The sequence below is a fragment of the Pelobates fuscus genome, chromosome 1, assembly GCF_036172605.1.
Source record: "Pelobates fuscus isolate aPelFus1 chromosome 1, aPelFus1.pri, whole genome shotgun sequence".
Taxonomy (NCBI): Eukaryota; Metazoa; Chordata; class Amphibia; order Anura; family Pelobatidae; genus Pelobates; species Pelobates fuscus.
The window spans coordinates 10,578,221-10,596,237 of record NC_086317.1 but is presented as its reverse complement, the minus strand read 5'-3'; the positions used below and the strand labels follow the sequence as shown (position 1 = coordinate 10,596,237).

At 45.7% G+C, this 18,017-nt stretch overlaps 1 protein-coding gene across 1 annotated transcript in view; it reads left to right on the top strand.

The window, feature by feature from the left end:
* LOC134601620 (zinc finger protein 208-like) overlaps window positions 1–18,017 on the top strand; it is a 634,640-nt gene that overhangs the window by 11,682 nt on the left and 604,941 nt on the right. The window lies entirely within an intron of this gene.

The window sequence follows — 18,017 nt, the reverse complement described above, 5'->3', positions numbered from 1 at the left end:
TGTTAAAAAAAAATATATGATAAAATAACCCATAAACCAATGCATCTCACACAGGTGAAGTGATTTTATTATGCATCAATGGATTGACCCTTTAAATCCGGAGGACATACTATTACGCCCTGCAGGAGCCGGCTCTAAACGCCGGCGGGCGTAAATAGTACGTCCTCGCCATAATGGCCGCCCACGTGGCCGGCGCTAATCGGCCGCTGCAGAGGCTGTTACTGCGATCAGTATTCAGCATGTGTCAGCCGATTTCAAATCCCATTTTATACTTTATATTGTATGATTATTCAGTTATTTATTTATGCCATTCTTCTTTATTTTTTACACATTGTAGTAAATTTTTGAGCCATTTCCTCTCTTCTCTAACATTGCCATTCATATGCCTCCATCATATTTTTCAATATACATTAGAGCATTTAATTCAGCTATTTGAATAATACTTTTATCCTCCATGTATGTTTTTATATTTCTCTCCGATTCACATCACACTATAGTTCACGATATTCAGCTGTTTCCAAGCAACTGACACTGGTTGCGATCACATGACTTTACGTCACATGGTGTGTCTGTAACTAGGCAACTGTCAGAGTTGCGATCACATGACATGACGTCATCACGCGATTTTTGGCGCCGGTCACAGGGGCATGTCGGAGTAATGGGTTTCACACGGTGATAGGGTAAGTTTATCTTTACACATGCTATATATTGTCTTTTTTTGTATTGATTTGGCATCTTGATAAAGACCGCTTGATGGTCGAAACGTTGATTTGTTTGCCTAGCATTTGAATACACAGTTTTTCAAAACCAGTGAGTGCTCTCATTTCTTTGGATTTTACACATATGTATATATACATATATTAATTCTACACATATATTTATGTAATAATTTTACATAATTAGGTATCCTAATTAATTACAATTAGCGGGACCTGCCTGACAACCCATGCCTATCGTCCTTAGGTGCCTAACCTGCACTGCTAACTCTGCTCCACTTGGACTCACCGGCAACCCAGGATACATTGTGGTTGTGGTCATAAGAATATGAACTGGGATAGGAGACCAGAGTTCTGACTGAGGAATGTAAATTAGGTTAAGCTAATTATCCCCTGGGTTCTTTATTTTTATCCCAGGACACAATAACCTTGAACATTCCAAGAGAAAGGCTAGTTTCCCCAACCCCCATGTTAATACAAACTTCAAGCAAAAGTTATATTTTCTTATAATTTTCTAGTTTTTATTTTTTTTCTTCTTAGGGCATACAATGCAGCTGAGACTATAACTACTGAATATACCAATTTTGTCAAATTTTCCTATCAGCCACTCATAATTTGGAGTTAAATTTCAGCTTTCTGAAAAATATTTAATGAGCTTTAGAATATCTGATATGTCGTAGGATTTTATCTTTGTAATATGATTATTATTCTTGGATTTTATTTCAGATTTCATTCATACACAGGACCTAGGAGGCCCTACCTAGACCTAGACATCTAGTATTAATTATAGGACATATGTCCATTGTATATCAATGTTCAACACATATGGTTCTTGTTCAGATAGATTGATGAAGGCCAACTGTTAATATAACCTTTGACCCGCCATTGCAAGCCAGACTCCCATATGTATTAAGAATGTATTCATTTAAACATAAATAGTAAAATCATTTGTGCAAATTATATTTTACCCCCAAGTATTACCATTTTTATAAATACACAAAAACAAGTCTTGCGCTCAAACTCCCACTACTCTTGGGTTGCAGCAACGACCATAGCACACATAGCAGCCCCAATACATACAGTAAAAACCAAAGGAAAAAAGTTAACCATTTTTATAATGCATGGCTTTAATCATAGATTGGACAGAATAGTTGTTAAGCCACAACCTTTTTTACACATTTTAAAGGTTTAAATAACTTTATCTTTATGCGTACGCCTCCTAATTGCATACTTAGACACATTTTTACATCAAGCCTGTGTTGCCACAACAGCAGTCACACGCATAATATCATTGTACATTTCCTAACATGGTAAGTAGAGGGTCTGCACAATTTTATACTATGGAGCAGAAATGGTAGGCGTAGTATAGTATTTAAAGTATATGACATGGGCACCTGCTTGGTCTATATATGCTTACAGTTATGGCATGCTAACAATAGAAAGAAAAAGTGATGGTCGCTTAACAGAACTAAAACATTGCAAAATATAAGAGATGAAAAAGTGTTAAGATTATTGTTAACCTGATCACCAGTGAAACCACCTATGTAAATATAATGCACAATTTTACAATAGTATGAAGAATGGTTTTATTAAATCGTTTTCCTGGCACTGCAGGTCCCCTCCTAATCCCCCATCTCATGTTGCTGAAGGGGTGAAAACCCCTTCAGGGACTTACCTGAGACCACCACCGATGTCCCTCGGTGGTTTAGGGTCTGCCCACACTCCTCCCCTGCCGACGTCATCCGGCGGGGGAGACCAATTGCGCATGCGCGGCCGCCGGCGGGATGAGACCTAATGAGCATGTGCGGCAATGCCGTGCACGCGCATTAGACATCCCCATAGGAAAGCATTGAAAATTCTTTCAATGCTTTCTTATAGGGATTTTAGCGATGCTGGAGGTCCTCACAAAGCTGTGCTATAAACCAGGAAGTGCCCTCTAGTGGCTGTCTAATAGACAGCCATTAGAGGAGCAGTTAACCCTGCAATGTAAATATTGCAGTTTATGAAAACTGCAATATTTGCAGTTGCAGGGTTAAGGGTAGTGGGAGTTGGCACCCAGACCACTCCAATGGCATAAGTGGTCTGGGTGCCTGGAGTGTCCTTTTAAGCTAGATAACTGAAGAAGCTGGCATGAGGTCCCCGTCTACTAAGTGATAAGTGATTTACCAATTATCAAAAAAACAGTTGTGAGGAGATTGACTTTGTAGATTATAGGCAGAATTAACCTCTGAGTTGCTCCTTCACATCACAAGAGAGATACCTAGTCAATTGCATATCATGAGAAGCATAGTGTTGTAAATATACTGCAAATAGTGGCTGTAACGGACCATTTCGCTCACCAGAGGTTAAAAACCTTTTAGGCGATATTCCCCTTTCCAGATGCACAGGCAGCTACTGTAAGCACCAATCTCCCGAACTTCAACTACACAAATCCTCCAACTCCCGAACAGGAAACACACGAACCCGGGAAACAGCCGAACAGGAAAAGCATACAATCAGCTTACACTCCTGGCAATCGGCATTCAATCCAAATTCCCCAATAACAAGATGACACTTCGGTTTGGGGGTTAAGCAGAATCTGGTTTACTGAGGCTACCTGCTTGGCTTTTATGCAGGTCTCCCACCTGGTGGACACTCCCCTAGGGTACCAGATGGGAAACTGAGAAACATATTGGACATTGACCAATCACAGACATACACCTTTAAACACTCCCACAATGCATCACAATCCCTCCCCTCTGCCCTGGAGATAATTGGGAAGTAATCCAATTATCTCCAAGGACAGAGGCAAAACTCCATTAACCACATGTTAGTAAAAAGACATAAAATTACATACGTTTACATTAAAGGGACACTATAGTCACCTGAACAACTTCAGCTTAATGAGGTTGTTCAGGTGAGTGCTACAGCTACCCGGAGCCTTTTTCTTGTAAGCACTGTATTTTCTGAGAAAATGCAGTGTTTACATTAGAAGCTTGGAACACCTCTTGTTGCAGTCAATCAGACGGCCACCAGAGGGACTTCCGAGTTCAGAGGCCCTAAAAAGGCCTCTCGTCCGATGCATTCTGGGTGAATGCATCAGACGGGCTATCAGCACACAAAGCACTGTGAACGCGCTTTGTGTGCTGACAGCCTGTCAGCACTGCTGTGGGCGTGGCTTCAGCTGACAGCTTCAGCTTCAGCTGACAGCTGAAGCCCGAACCCACAGGGGCGCTTACGGTCCACAATAGTGGTTGAAGGGGGGGGGAGACCTACTCTCCTCCCCCCCCCCGGCCCCCACCGCTGTGCGGCGGGTGGGGGCCCTAAAATTATCAATAAGGGGGGGACCTATTGTCCCCCCCCGGCCCCCACCCCTGTGCGGCGGGTGGGGGCCCTAAAATTATCAATAAGGGGGGGACCTATTGTCCCCCCCCGGCCCCCACCCCTGAGCGGTGGGTGGGGGCCCTAAAATTATCGATAAGGGGGGGGGGACCTACTGTCCCCCCCCCGGCCCCCACCCCTGTGCGGCGGGTGGGGGCCCTAAAATTATCGATAAGGGGGGGGACCTACTGTCCCCCCCCCGGCCCCCACCCCTGTGCGGCGGGTGGGGGCCCTAAAATTATCAATAAGGGGGGGGACCTACTGTCCCCCCCCGGCCCCCACCCCTGTGCGGCGGGTGGGGGCCCTAAAATTATCAATAAGGGGGGGACCTATTGTCCCCCCCGGCCCCCACCCCTGAGCGGTGGGTGGGGGCCCTAAATACAAAGGGGGGGGGGACCCTAGTTAACCCTCCCCCCCCCAAAAAAAATATCTCCCTACCTACCCCCCTCACCCTAAAAATAATGAGGGGGGGAACATTAACTAAAAACCTGTAAAAAAAAAAAAAAAAAGAGATAAAAAAAAACTTACCATTCGATGTTTTCTTTCTTCTAAAATCTTCTTTCTTCAGCCCAAAAAAGGCCAAATAAAAATCCATAATAACCGACGCAATTAAAAAAAAAAAAAAAAAAAAACCGAGCGCAAAAAAAAATAATCCATCTTCACCCATGGAGGGCTCCGCGCAGACTGAGCTCTGCAGGGCGGGGGAAGGCTTATAAAGCCTTGCCCCGCCCTGCAATTATGCTAAGAACACTCTGATTGGTGGGTTTAAGCCAATCAGAGTGCTCTGTGTCATTTTACAAGCGTGGGAAAGTTCTTTGGAATTTTCCCACGCTTGTAAAATGACACAGAGCACTGTGATTGGATGGATTTCAAGCCATCCAATCACAGTGCTCTGTGTCATTTTACAAGCGTGGGAAAATTCCAAAGAACTTTCCCACGCTTGTAAAATGACAGAGCACTGTGATTGGATGGCTTGAAATCCATCCAATCACAGTGCTCTGTGTCATTTTACAAGCGTGGGAAAATTCCAAAGAACTTTCCCACGCTTGTAAAATGACACAGAGCACTTTGATTGGATCACTTGAAATCCATCCAATCACAGTGCTCTGTGTCATTTTACAAGCGTGGGAAAATTCCAAAGAACTTTCCCACGCTTGTAAAATGACACAGAGCACTCTGATTGGCTTAAACCCACCAATCAGAGTGTTCTTAGCATAATTGCAGGGCGGGGCAAGGCTTTATAAGCCTTGCCCCGCCCTGCGGAGCTCAGTCTGCGCGGAGCCCTCCATGGGTGAAGATGGATTATTTTTTTTTGCGCTCGTTTTTTTTTTTTTTTTAATTGCGTCGGTTATTATGGATTTTTATTTGGCCTTTTTTGGGGCTGAAGAAAGAAGATTTTAGAAGAAAGAAAACATCGAATGGTAAGTTGATTTTATCTCATTTTTTCTTTTTTACAGGTTTTTAGTTAATGGTCCCCCCTCATTATTTTTAGGGTGAGGGGGGGTAGGTAGGGAGATATTTTTTTTTTTTGGGGGGGGGGGAGGGTTAACTAGGGTCCCCCCCCCCTTTGTATTTAGGGCCCCCACCCACCGCTCAGGGGTGGGGGCCGGGGGGGACAATAGGTCCCCCCCTTATTGATAATTTTAGGGCCCCCACCCGCCGCTCAGGGGTGGGGGCTGGGGGGGGACAGTAAGTCCCCCCCCTCATTGATAATTTTAGGGCCCCCACCCGCCGCACAGGGGTGGGGGCCGGGGGGGACAGTAGGTCCCCCCCTTATTGATAATTGTAGGGCCCCCACCCGCCGCACAGGGGTGGGGGCCGGGGGGGGACAGTAGGTCCCCCCCCTCATTGATCATTTTAGGGCCCTCACCCGCCGCTCAGGGGTGGGGGCCGGGGGGGGCAGTAAGTCCCCCCCCTCATTGATAATTTTAGGGCCCCCACCCGCCGCACAGGGGTGGGGGCCGGGGGGGACAGTAGGGCCCCCACCCGCCGCTCAGGGGTGGGGGCCGGGGGGGGACAGTAGGTCCCCCTCTCATTGATAATTTTAGGGCCCCCACCCGCCGCTCAGGGGTGGGGGCCGGGGTGGGCAGTAGGCCCCCCCCTCATTGATAATTTTAGGGCCCCCACCCGCCGCACAGGGGTGGGGGCCGGGGGGGGACAGTAGGTCCCCCCCCTTATTGATAATTTTAGAAAGCGAGCTGAGCTGTCAGTCAGACAGCTCAGCTCGCGAACGCGCATTCCGCGCACATGCGCGGTAAAGCGCTCAGGTTCTTCATAGGGCGGCATTCAATGCCGCTCTATGAAGAACGCGATTGGTGCAGCGCGAAGCCGTCCCATTGGGCCCCGCGATTTCGTCATTTTGACGAAAAAGGGGGCGCGGCCGAGCGGGGAGCTCGGCGCTGGAACGGAGGTAAGTTTTTAATATAAAAACACCGTTTTTTTTTTTTTAATGAATGAAAGTTCATATAAAAGCAAGAAGGAAGGCTGGGGGACCTGTCTTTCTTGCTTTTATATGGTGACTATAGAGTCCCTTTAACACATAAAACATACACATCCGGGGGGCGGAGCCTGACAAGCAAGCGAGCAAGACGTGCTCTGCTGGAGCTCCCGCCGATCGGAATACTCACGGCCAAAAATCTGGGGGTGACACGCAAAAGGACCCACATACTGCATCTATGTAGCTTGGGGAAACCAGCACGCACCTGCAGATACCCGACTTGCCACTCAGAATGCCTGGGAACCGAAACGGCGGACTGAGGCCTACGAGGTTAGACGGGCTGGGAAGGCGGCCGCTTCCAGCTCGCCACTCCGGGCCACAAGCAAGCTGTGACGAAGTGCCCTTCGCCACTTTGTCCTGGAGAGGCCTGCTTGCCTGCCTCCTCCCCTGCGACTATGGCCCTGGAATGTATTGCCCTTTAAAACTTACATTTGGGCATAAGGGATTTTGGTATGCTGTTCCGGGCTCTTTAACTGTTTGGTACTTCGATACTGAACTTCGGATACAATCGAAGTGCCGAAGTCACCGAAGTAGTCGAAGTGGTCGCCATTACAGTCGAACACGTGGTGGCGGCCATTTTAAGATAGTCGAACGCGGTCAGCGGTGACCTGTACCTTCCCCTATCCTTCGACACCACAGCTGGAGACTAAGTCCCGTTCGAACGTTCGAACACCCGTTCGAATGGGACTTTATCATCTTTTTATGGGAAATAGATCGCCACTCGACTAGCGACCACCAAGGAAGTTTTAACCGCGGTTTACTTCGACACTTCGACAAATGTCGAAGTGCGTTCGACTATTCGAACACCGCCTTCGGATGGGACTTTACTGATTTTCAGGACAGAAATAGACCGACCACACAGCCTGAATCTGTGGAACTGTTTTTGGGCATGCAAACAGGCGTGCGGCCGGTCCAAAGAGACTTTTTAATATCTCTGGAACCACTGGACGGATTCTCACGAATTTTGAATATGTTGTTCCACAATTTATGTTGTTCATAAAAATGTAAGTTTTATTAATGTACTATGTAAAATGGGAAAGTTATAAAAATGTGTAAGTTTTAGCTTGGAGATAATTGAGTAGATATAGTAGGAAACTCAATTATCTCCCAAGCAGAGGGGAGGGAACCTGTGGGCTGTACTATGCTGTTATTGGTTGTTTTATACCACCCCCTGGGTGTGGTCTGTTTGTACCTGACTGTAATAAAAAGCAGGCTGGGTGTACCAGCACCTCAGACCTCTTCTGACCCTCTAACTTGCAGCCTTGACTCATGTTTGTAGGGGACAGCTATAATCACTACAGGGATTGCTATGCTCTTCATACTCCCTTAGCTACTGAGCTCTTGTAAGAGCTCTTGTTCCTGATCCTGCTTCGCTCTACAGAAGGAAGAGGTTCATCTACTTGAGTCTGGTCATAGGTCCAGGGCGCAGAGCAGACAGCGAGATACCAGCCCAGCAGCGGTGGTACGTAGAGTCTGCAGTAGTTATGGTGTCTACGGTGCTGATGATCCTTTGGTGAGCGCTAGGAGCATCCTTTCTACGGTCCAACTTCCAGCCAGCCTGGAGGCAACCGTAACACAAGCACCAAACATTCCCCCCCATCCCCCCTACGGACTGGGTGGGACATCCCGGTCCCCATCACATGGAACTAACCCTGCTGCAAGCCTGCAGTCAGAGCCGACAGCTGAAACCAACAGACCGGAGGTGAGGGCCTCCAAAATGGCGGACACAAGCGAGAGCACAACTCGTGGCAAGCAGCAGCAGCCTGCAACACCCATTCCCATCTCTAAAGCAAACAAGATGGAGGTAAAACAAAGCGGGGCAACAAATCCACACAGCCTGTCCACAATGGCCACACAGCCTATGCCTAAAATGCAGAGCACCAGCCTCAGGACACACAGGTCCTCACTGGAAACCTTTGACTGGCTCTGCACGGGCTTCAGGGAGGCTTTACACAACCGGGGAGTGACTCACCGCCAAGCTGCATTAATCGTGGCCTCATGGATACGTCCTGCAGCGAGGCGCAGCTACTATATGCAGTTACCCTGAGCCACTAAGATGACCGTTCGGCACAACAGATTCCGCCGGGCCTTGAGGAGGGAGTTGGCACCAAACCCCCCGTGCACACAAACCCAACAGCACACAAGGCACACTGGGGCACCGAACCAAGCGGCGCCCACACATACCCAATCTGACCGAAACGCCGGTGACAAGCACAACTCGACAAGCACCTCCCTATACCAGACAACACCGCAAGTGAACACGCGACTGCACCACATGGGGGACACTGCCGGAGCAGAACCCCCGAAGCAAAGACATCAGGCCCTGTGGAAGCAAAGACGAGTCCAGCGGGCACAGAGCACAGGGCTTACCATCACTGAGTATAGTTTGAAAGGTCTATATCACTGCCTCACAGGGGTGATCTTAGCCTGGACTGATTTGAACTCTCATACCAGCGGAGTACCCAGACGCAGGAATTTAACACAGGCCACATGTGGGCAATACCGCTTTGATAACGCAGGACACACTGCACAATGCTCTTGAAGGTTTTGTGCCCAGCTAATTAATGGCAAAGCAAAGTTTTATGTTTATGTTTTGTTACTCACGATTAGGATAGATAGGATAGCCGGTATATATGGTTAGCTTCTGTAGCGAAGCAACCTCACATAGTCTCAGGACACAACAACCTCCACAAGTGCAACGCAAGCAGCACACATATCATACACAAGCCTGTTACTTCTAAGGCCGTAGCCCCACTACATGCCGCCCACAGCCATGGACTCTTTGGGGCACGACATGAACCGTCCACGCAGATGCACTAGACTGAGCCCCCACCGAGTAGCCATGTTACATATCCCATCCTCTTGCATAGAGTACACCAGACTGGTCCCGGGAGATGGGTGGATAATACAGCATGCTTCCCGACCAGCTAAACGACTCCACGCACTGCCACTCTACACCTATGCAGATATAGCGAATCTAGTACTGTTTAACGTTGACTTTATATTTTATTTGTTTTACTTTGATTTCATAATGTCATTGTCTAGCCAAGCTTAATCTCATTACATAAAATGTGTAATCTCTTAAACCACTGCCTAACCTTAAAACACCGTTCAACAAGCTGTAGTGGCTTAACATATTCCAATTGCAGCGTATTCTCGATTTATCTAAGCCCATTTCAACTAGAATATTTGCACTAGCTAAGCTATTTACTGGATAAAAACGCCTGTACACATGTCTGTTTCCCACAGGATCTTACTAACTACACACCCGGCTTACACCTACCCAATGAAACATAATGCTAGAATAACTGCCCACTTTAGGTGTGTTAGTGTTGTGAGCCTGAGTAACAATGATCTAGTCTAACCTGTGGAACTAATCTCCTGTTATTTCTTAATTGAACATGTTGTATTTTATACGAGTTAAAAATATAAAGAATTGTAAAGTCTATCATTTTTATGCATATCAGATACCTGTTAGTTTATAAGCAATGTCCTGATATATGCATCTTTTGATAACCACTATACTTAACCTTGTTACTGTTTAGATATAATTGCATTCTATATTTATAGCTAGCGACTAACAAACATAAGAAAATCCTACTGTAATTAATGCTGAAAAGTATTCATCATATCTTATAAAAATGTGCATTGACGTAATAGCCATGTTTCAAATGTGAAAAATGAAAAATGTGAACGTGAGCTGTTGTGGCTAAGTTTACAACGATGTTAACCATATGCACGCAAAAATAAAGAATTAAAAAAAAAAAAACATACACATCCTACATATCCCCAGATAGCTTAGATCTGAGCGCACATTATTACCGAATGGCGCTCAGATCACATACATACAGTTCAATCGCCATGGAGCCAAAGTCTTTCCCATAGTCTTTCGTTACACGAATAGACTCCATGGCATGGCTATCTGGAGTGATGCTGTTCATACGGTTAAACTACCGAATGAACAGTCCGTCGGTTCCACTACCGAATGGAGAGGTAAGAAGGCTCAGCGGTGTTCGCGCAATTATGTGTCCGTTTTCAGTTCCATAGTTTGGGCGCTGAACACCGCTGGCCGTTCGGGAGTTAAAATGGCCGCTGCCACATGTTCGGCAAACGAACAAAGGCCACCCAGCATTCATCAATTAAGCTGCGGTTAATTGACGGTACACTCCAGTTCCCATGTGGTCTATAGTTCGTACTTTGTTCGGTAGATTGAATCTACCGAACACCCCGGCAGAAAGGCACGAATAAACCTTTCAGCAGGGAAAATAACAGGTTTTAACTGCAGGGCCATAGTCTAAAGGGAGCAGGCGAGCAACCAGACTTCTCCAGTGCACAGTGGCGAGGTTGGTTCCGCCACAGTGGCCACTAGATTGACATATATGGTTGCATTAAAATGATGAAAACAAAATTTAAATAAAAGGTAGGCAGCAGTGAATTAATGATAAGGATGTCACTGGTGGGTGGTCTACTGTCCTACTTTTGTTGAGCCAAACTGTAGAAGGCATGCATCTAGTGAAAGTTTGACTTAAGAAGACTTCACTCTACTCCCTATGCCATGACACCGATCACCTGATTCCCTCGCTCCCTGCATATTGAAGGCCCAGCCAGACAACTCTGCTGGCCCCAGGTCTCGAAATGGGCCCATGTGCGGATCCCACTTCTACGACTGCTCCTGGCGTCATAAACGACATTGCCCCTGGAGGCAGTGGATTTGGCTTGAGGGCGCTGATAATTCCTCCTGGGATGTGTGACTTGCTCTGTAGTGTTCCCCTCGTGGCCATCAACTGCCTGGTACCTGGGCAAGCACGGTGCACTCAAGACTTCCACTTCTGTCTTCTCAGGTCCGTATGCACAGTGGTTGTCTTTGGAGCTGAGCCAGACTCAAGATGCCGGTTTGCTGGAGGTGAGTAGTGTGAGTGCTCTGTTTCTTCTCACCACCATTGCCCAGTCGATTGTTAAGCTTCGTCCAGAAATTCAAGAATATTGCATCCAGTTGCCTCGTAGTTATCTCTAGCGGGCTTTGAGTGGTGGTTGTCTGCGGTGCGTCTGCCATCTTAATTAGGCAGCGTGGCAGGCCTCTTTCCTTGGTATGGCTGCCGAGTTGCAATTCCGCCAGCGGCTCAAGACTACAGCCGTGAACTGGGTGCCGGGATATCTCTCACCGGCAAGGGGGGGACAGGAGCTCTAATCGCCACCACTGGTTCCAGCAGAGATGCCAGCCGCCCCTCCTGCGCTCACTCTTTCTGGTAGGCCGCAAGGATCCCGTCTAGCTCAGGCTAGAGTTCTTGCCTCCGGGGGCTTCAAAAAGTAGCTTAGTAAGATGTCGTCATCAGTGTCAGCAATGCCGTTTACTAGAGTATAGTCGGTAGAATAGGACAATTCTGAGTTCTCTCACGGAGCTCCTCTGAACTGCGACCTATCAGTATGGCAGTCAGGCCCCACTCCCCCGCAGAAAGATATTCACCACCAATACTTAACATCAAAAATGGTTATCAACTTGAAGTGCATACATATTGCTGTATTGGTCCTGGTGTGTGCAAAAACGTTGTAATTTTTGGATGTCGTGTATGTTTGAATAAATATAAATTTTAAGGCTGCAAGACAATCTGATTTGATTATTGTAACTCTTATGTGAGAAACCAACATCTCAGGATCTGCTAATTTCTTACATTTAAAGGGGAGAAAGCATAGGAAGGTTTAAGTCTGAATTAGTACTGGCTGAATATCTAAAAATAACTGTTCCCTGCATCGAGTGGTAGTACCCTGCTTGATGCAGGAGGAACATATGTTGACTGAAGCCATGGAAGTAAGCAGGAGAGGACTTGGGGAGGCACTTGCCTCCCTCTGGATTTTTCAACTTTCCCCCTCCCCACAAGTAATTGTCCCTCGGACTGTGACAGCTCAGTCTGAGGGTAAGAAGGGGGGAGGTGCAGGAGGCCGCATTAAGGCTGCCAGGAGACCACAGGGAGCACTGTGAAGCTCCCTCCTGTATCCCCAGCAGTTTGGTGCCTCTATGCTCTGCCCCCACATTCAGGCCCCACCTCACATACACAAGCCCAGCCCTGGCCCTGCACTCACACTGCTGACTTCACCTCCCAGTGCTCCCTGTCTCTCACTGCCTGTGACAGGTAGACTTCAGCCCATTACAGTGATTTCTTTGTGTGTGTGTGCACCTGCTAGTGAGTGAGCTTGTTTGTGTGTGTGTCAGTTAGCTTGTCTGTAGTGAGCACCCCCCCCCCTCCCCCAGCAAAACTCTTCAAAAATTGTTATTAGCTGAAATAAAAACTCAGTAAACTCAGCGGTTGTTGAAAAGATTTAGTGATGATGAAGAAATTAAGAATAAAATAATGAAAGAAATGCTTAAGAATACAATGGAGCATGTGTATATGTGTGAGTGATCTTATGTGTAAGCAAGCTTGTGTGTCTCAGCTAGCTTTTCTGTAGTGAGTTTGTGTGTCGGTGAGCTTTACTGTAGCGAGCATGTTTGTGTGTCGGTGAGCTTGTCTGTAGGGAGCATATGTGTGTTTGTCAGTGAACTTTGTCTGTAGTAAGCATGTGTGTGTGACAGTAAGTTGTCTGTATTAACCTTTTGTGAGTGTCAGTTTGTACTACGTTTGTGTGTATCAGTGAGCTTGTGTTTTTATATCAATGAGCTTATGTGTATCAATGAGATTGTGTGCTTATGTCAGTGAGATTGTCTGTGTCTACATGTGAGTATGCTTTTTGTCATTACAATGATGCCTCCCCCTGGAAAAATATACCGGGTTGCCCATGACTGAAGCTGCATGGTATTCCAAGGATCCTTTGTTTAAATGTCCCAGAGTTACTATGTGAAGTCAGAGGTGAGCAGGAGGCAAAAACAAATCTGTAGAAAGTTGCCGTAACGGAACCCCCCGTACTCCGACCAAGTACCTTCCGTTGATGGACGCTTCCTAGCATGCGCCGAGGAGCACAAACACCGCAGACTCCGTAGCTCTTCTGTCCACCCTGGATCAGCTTCTGTTCTCCAGGGCCGTGTGGGGAGGACCTCTCCTACAGGAAAGCGTATGAGGAACAAGCTCTTAAAAGAGCTAAGAGATTAAAGCTCAGGGGAGTATGCATAGCAATCCCCAGTGTGAGTATAGCTGTACCCTCCAATCACGAGACAAGACTACGTGTTGAGGGTCAAGAAGAACTGTTTTAATTAGCACCAAAGGGCTTTCTTTTATGCAGGTTTTCCCTACATAGGACCACCCACAGGGTTTTTCAGAACATCCAATAAAAACATTACAACACATACAATAAAGTAAACCACCCCATTCATCCCAGTAGAAATACTCCCCTCTGCCTGTGAAACAATGATCTCAACACAATAGACTAACTTAATTATCACAGGCAGAAAATATACAGTTTTTACACATACACTGTAACTTTAAAACCACACATCCAGTCTTCATAAAGCCAAATATTATTAATCAGCATCCTTTAAATATAAACATACTCACAAATCATAAAAATCTGTCCAGTAGAAAAAAAGTTAGATGGAAGTGCATTGTGACCGACCGCAAGCACATTTTCATGCCCAAAACAGTTCCATGGACACTGAAAAAATGACTAAGTCCCTTTCGAACAAGCGTTCGAATCTTCGAACGGGACTTAGTCTCCAGTCGCAGTGGAGAAGGTACGGGTCAGCGGTGTTCGTCTAAATGTGTAGCCGATTTCAGTTCCATGGATTTGGCTACACATACCGCTGACCTTGTTCGAATGAACAAAGATGGCCGCCGTCACGTGTTCATTTGCACAAACCACTTCCTAGCTGGAACAAGGGACAGACCTCAGCACTCTTGCCCTCAGTCTCCGTGACTTGACTGGGGCCCTGGAACTGCTCCCTCCTGGAGCCGAATGGGAAACTCGCTCTAGCAACCCCTAGGCACTGGACGACACTCAGTCCTGGGAGCTCTAGTCCTTACAAGGACTTTCCCCGTTGAATCCTCCACACAGGAACAGTGATTAAAGAATAACTCTTTGCCTCCCAATAACCAGACGACACATAGTTCTGGGAGTACAAGCTGGAATACTTTAATGGCAGCCACAACAAGCCTTATATGAATGTCCCCATGCAAAGGGCACTCCCGCTAGACCTGAGAGTAAACCACAGTAGAAACAAATTCACAATTACATTGGCTCTTAGATCCAGGACACTCTCATACATAATCAGATAATCCCTACTCTGTGCCTTGGATCAGGAACTGTACTAATCTAATCCAATTATTGCCAAGCACAGAGAAAACATACTTTTCCCAAACACCCCAAAGGTACCCTAAAAATACATAAAACCCCCACAAAGTTACATCCCCTGATTGCCCTGATCTGGCTGACCAACATGTCCAAAAATCACCCAGATCAGTTCAGGAATTTCCTTGAAGTCATTTCGTTGACTTCATTTTGTTGACTAACCGCACGCATGGCCAAAACAGTTCCAGAGAATCAGGGCTTGCGGTCAGTCTAGTTCGGTAGTTTAAAAACGAACAAACTACCGAACATAGTCATAGTCTTATCCTGGAGCTTGTTCCCCATGTTCGTGGGAACGTTTCTACCGAACAGTGTCTTTCTAAGTGTTTAATAAAAAACAGCAAATAGGTGAGAGCACACAAAATAAAGGAATACTACCCATTTTGTAGTCAATTATTCTGGAAAGAAACCAAATAAAAAAGACATAGGGTAGTATAGCCTGATATAATGTATAAACAATAGGTGCCAATTACACTCACATAGACAGAGCCACTTAAATAGCTGGCTCAAACTTGGTGAGCTGAAAAATGAGAATGTGTTGAAAACAACTGAAAAATGTGTTGTTACAAGGTCTAATTAGATTCCCTAGCCCCCGTAGCAAAACTCCTCAAAAACTGTTAACAGAAGGGAAATTGCCCACGAGGCTCTCTTTTGATAGTGCATTGGATGCAATCATAGCTGACACAAAAACCCTGAAAACTCTCAGTGGTTGTTGAAAAGATTTAGCGATGATGAAGAAATTGAATGTACACTGAGTGGCAGCAGTAGAAACTGAGGTATACACGTTTAGTTCCCCCTCACATATTAAACATATACGAAGAGTGCATACGTATGTTAAATGCCATTGAAAGAAAGGTGAAAGCAGTTACAAATTCACAAATGAAATCTTCCTACCGCAACAATAAATAGGGATGTGTAACCCCTATTTGTTCTCTTGTCTATCTTGGGCGACCATATATATATATAAGGAACACTAGAAGGGACTAAACAGAGTTTTATTAGACACAGGAGCAGTAGTGTCTCTAACCAACAAAAGCTTGCATTTTAATATGGAAGAATGAACAATATCCCTTCTAAGTTTTAATGGAGCACATGCAACTCTATCCACTGATAATGGCATTGAGTTTGAAGGAGGACAAATCTATTGTGCTTTATGGGTGGAACTCTTCTCCCACTGTACTATAATGGGAATGGATGTCATCAATGGAAAAATGTTGTATGCAAATTTAATGGATTTGGTTTTGTGACAAGCTCCAGGTGAGAGCAAATCAGGTGGAGTGGGTAAACCTAATGATTTAGGATGGTATAGTCATATCAAGGCTGTAAAACTGAGTGAAGTGTCACCTTCTATACAACAAGATGATGAGTTTGTAAAGTATCTGAAAGCAAAATACCTCACAGTGCGGTCTAAGTCTAAACAAGATTGTGGGAGGATGAATTTGCAAGTTGTTATTGTAGGTGCAGACCCCCCGCAGTAAAATGTACAATATAAGATCCTAATAGAGTATTCGTATATGATAATGCAGGGATAGCAAAATCCTTGTACAAAACGCTGGAGAAAAAAGGGCCAATACAGATAAGCTCATCTGGACAGAGGAAGATGAAAAGAGCTTGAACCTGTTAAAAGATGCTCTCACACAAATGCATGTGCTAGCTGCTCTTAGTGACACTGTACCATATGTTGTTCAATGTTATGCAGGTGTCTCTTCACTAATAGCAGTTTTGATGCAAATGCAACATGGCTTTAACCAAATACTGGAATATATTTCTACAACGATGTCTCCAGTGGAAAAGAGAATGTTTCCTGTGTAAAACCGCTCATGGCTGTATGTTGGACTTTAGAAACTTCACAGCACTACACACTAATAGTGGGATTTGGATAGATAATTTTACAAACTCCCACACACCTTTAAAACTGTAACAAAATTGTTCTGATTTAGGAGTACATAGCCAGAGGGTAGCTCCTTCTGCCATTTTATCACCACTTTCCTGTTTTGATGTGCCTGGGCTTTTCTTTTTTATTATTATTATTATTATTATTATTATTATTATTATTATTGCCATTTATATAGCGCCAACAGATTCCATAGCGCTTTACAATACTATGAGAGGGGGGAATTAACTATAAATAGGACAATTACAAAAAACTTACAGGTGCGATAGGTTGAAGAGGACCCTGCTCAAACGAGCTTACATTCTATAGGAGGTGGGGTGTAAAACACAATAGGACAGGAATTTGCAATCAAATAAGGTGGGAGTGAGGCAGAGCTGGAGGATAGAGCAGAGTGCTGCCCTTTAGGAGAGAGCAAGTGTCAGGTATGTAAGGTAGAGGTTACTCTGGGAGGCCATAAGCTTTCCTAAAGAGATGGGTTTTAAGGCACTTCTTAAAAGATGCAAGACTAGGATAGAGTCTGATGGCGGTAGGCAGGCTATTCCATAGGAAGGGAGCCGCCCGCGAGAAGTCCTGCAAGCGTGAGTTGGCCGTACGGGTGCGAACAACGGACAGGAGATATAAGAGGGGCTAGAATTGTTCAGTGCTTTCTAGGTGTGAATTAGTACCTTGAATTGACTCCTATAGCATACAGGAAGCCAATGTAAGGCCTGACAGAGAGGTGAGGTGTGAGAGAAGCGACTAGAGAGGAAAATCAGTCTGGCGGCAGCGTTCATTATGAACTGTAGCGGTGCAGTATGGCTTTTGGGAAGACCAATCAGGAGAGGGTTACAATAATCCATGCAGGAAATTACTTGAGCATGGACACGTTTCTTGGTAGTATCTTGTGTAAGAAAGGGGCGGATGCGGGCTATGTTTTTATGATGGAATCTACAGGATTTGGCAACATACTAGATGTGAGGCTTAAAGGTCAGGCCAGAATAAAGACAGCGTGCTTGCAAGGATGGACTTATGTGGATACCACTAACTTGAAGGGAGAGCGAAAGAGGAGGATCAGTATTAGGAGGAGGAAAGACAAGGAGCTCAGTTTTAGAGAGATTGAGTTTCAGAAAGTGGGAGGACATCCATTCAGAGATGGAAGAAAGGCAAGCAGTGACACGTTGCAGGACAGCAGGAGAGAGGTCCGGGGAGGTATATCTGGGTGTCATCAGCGTATAGGTGGTAGTGGAATCCAAAAGAGGTAATAAGTTTGCCAAGAGAGGCAGTATAAAGAGAAAATAGA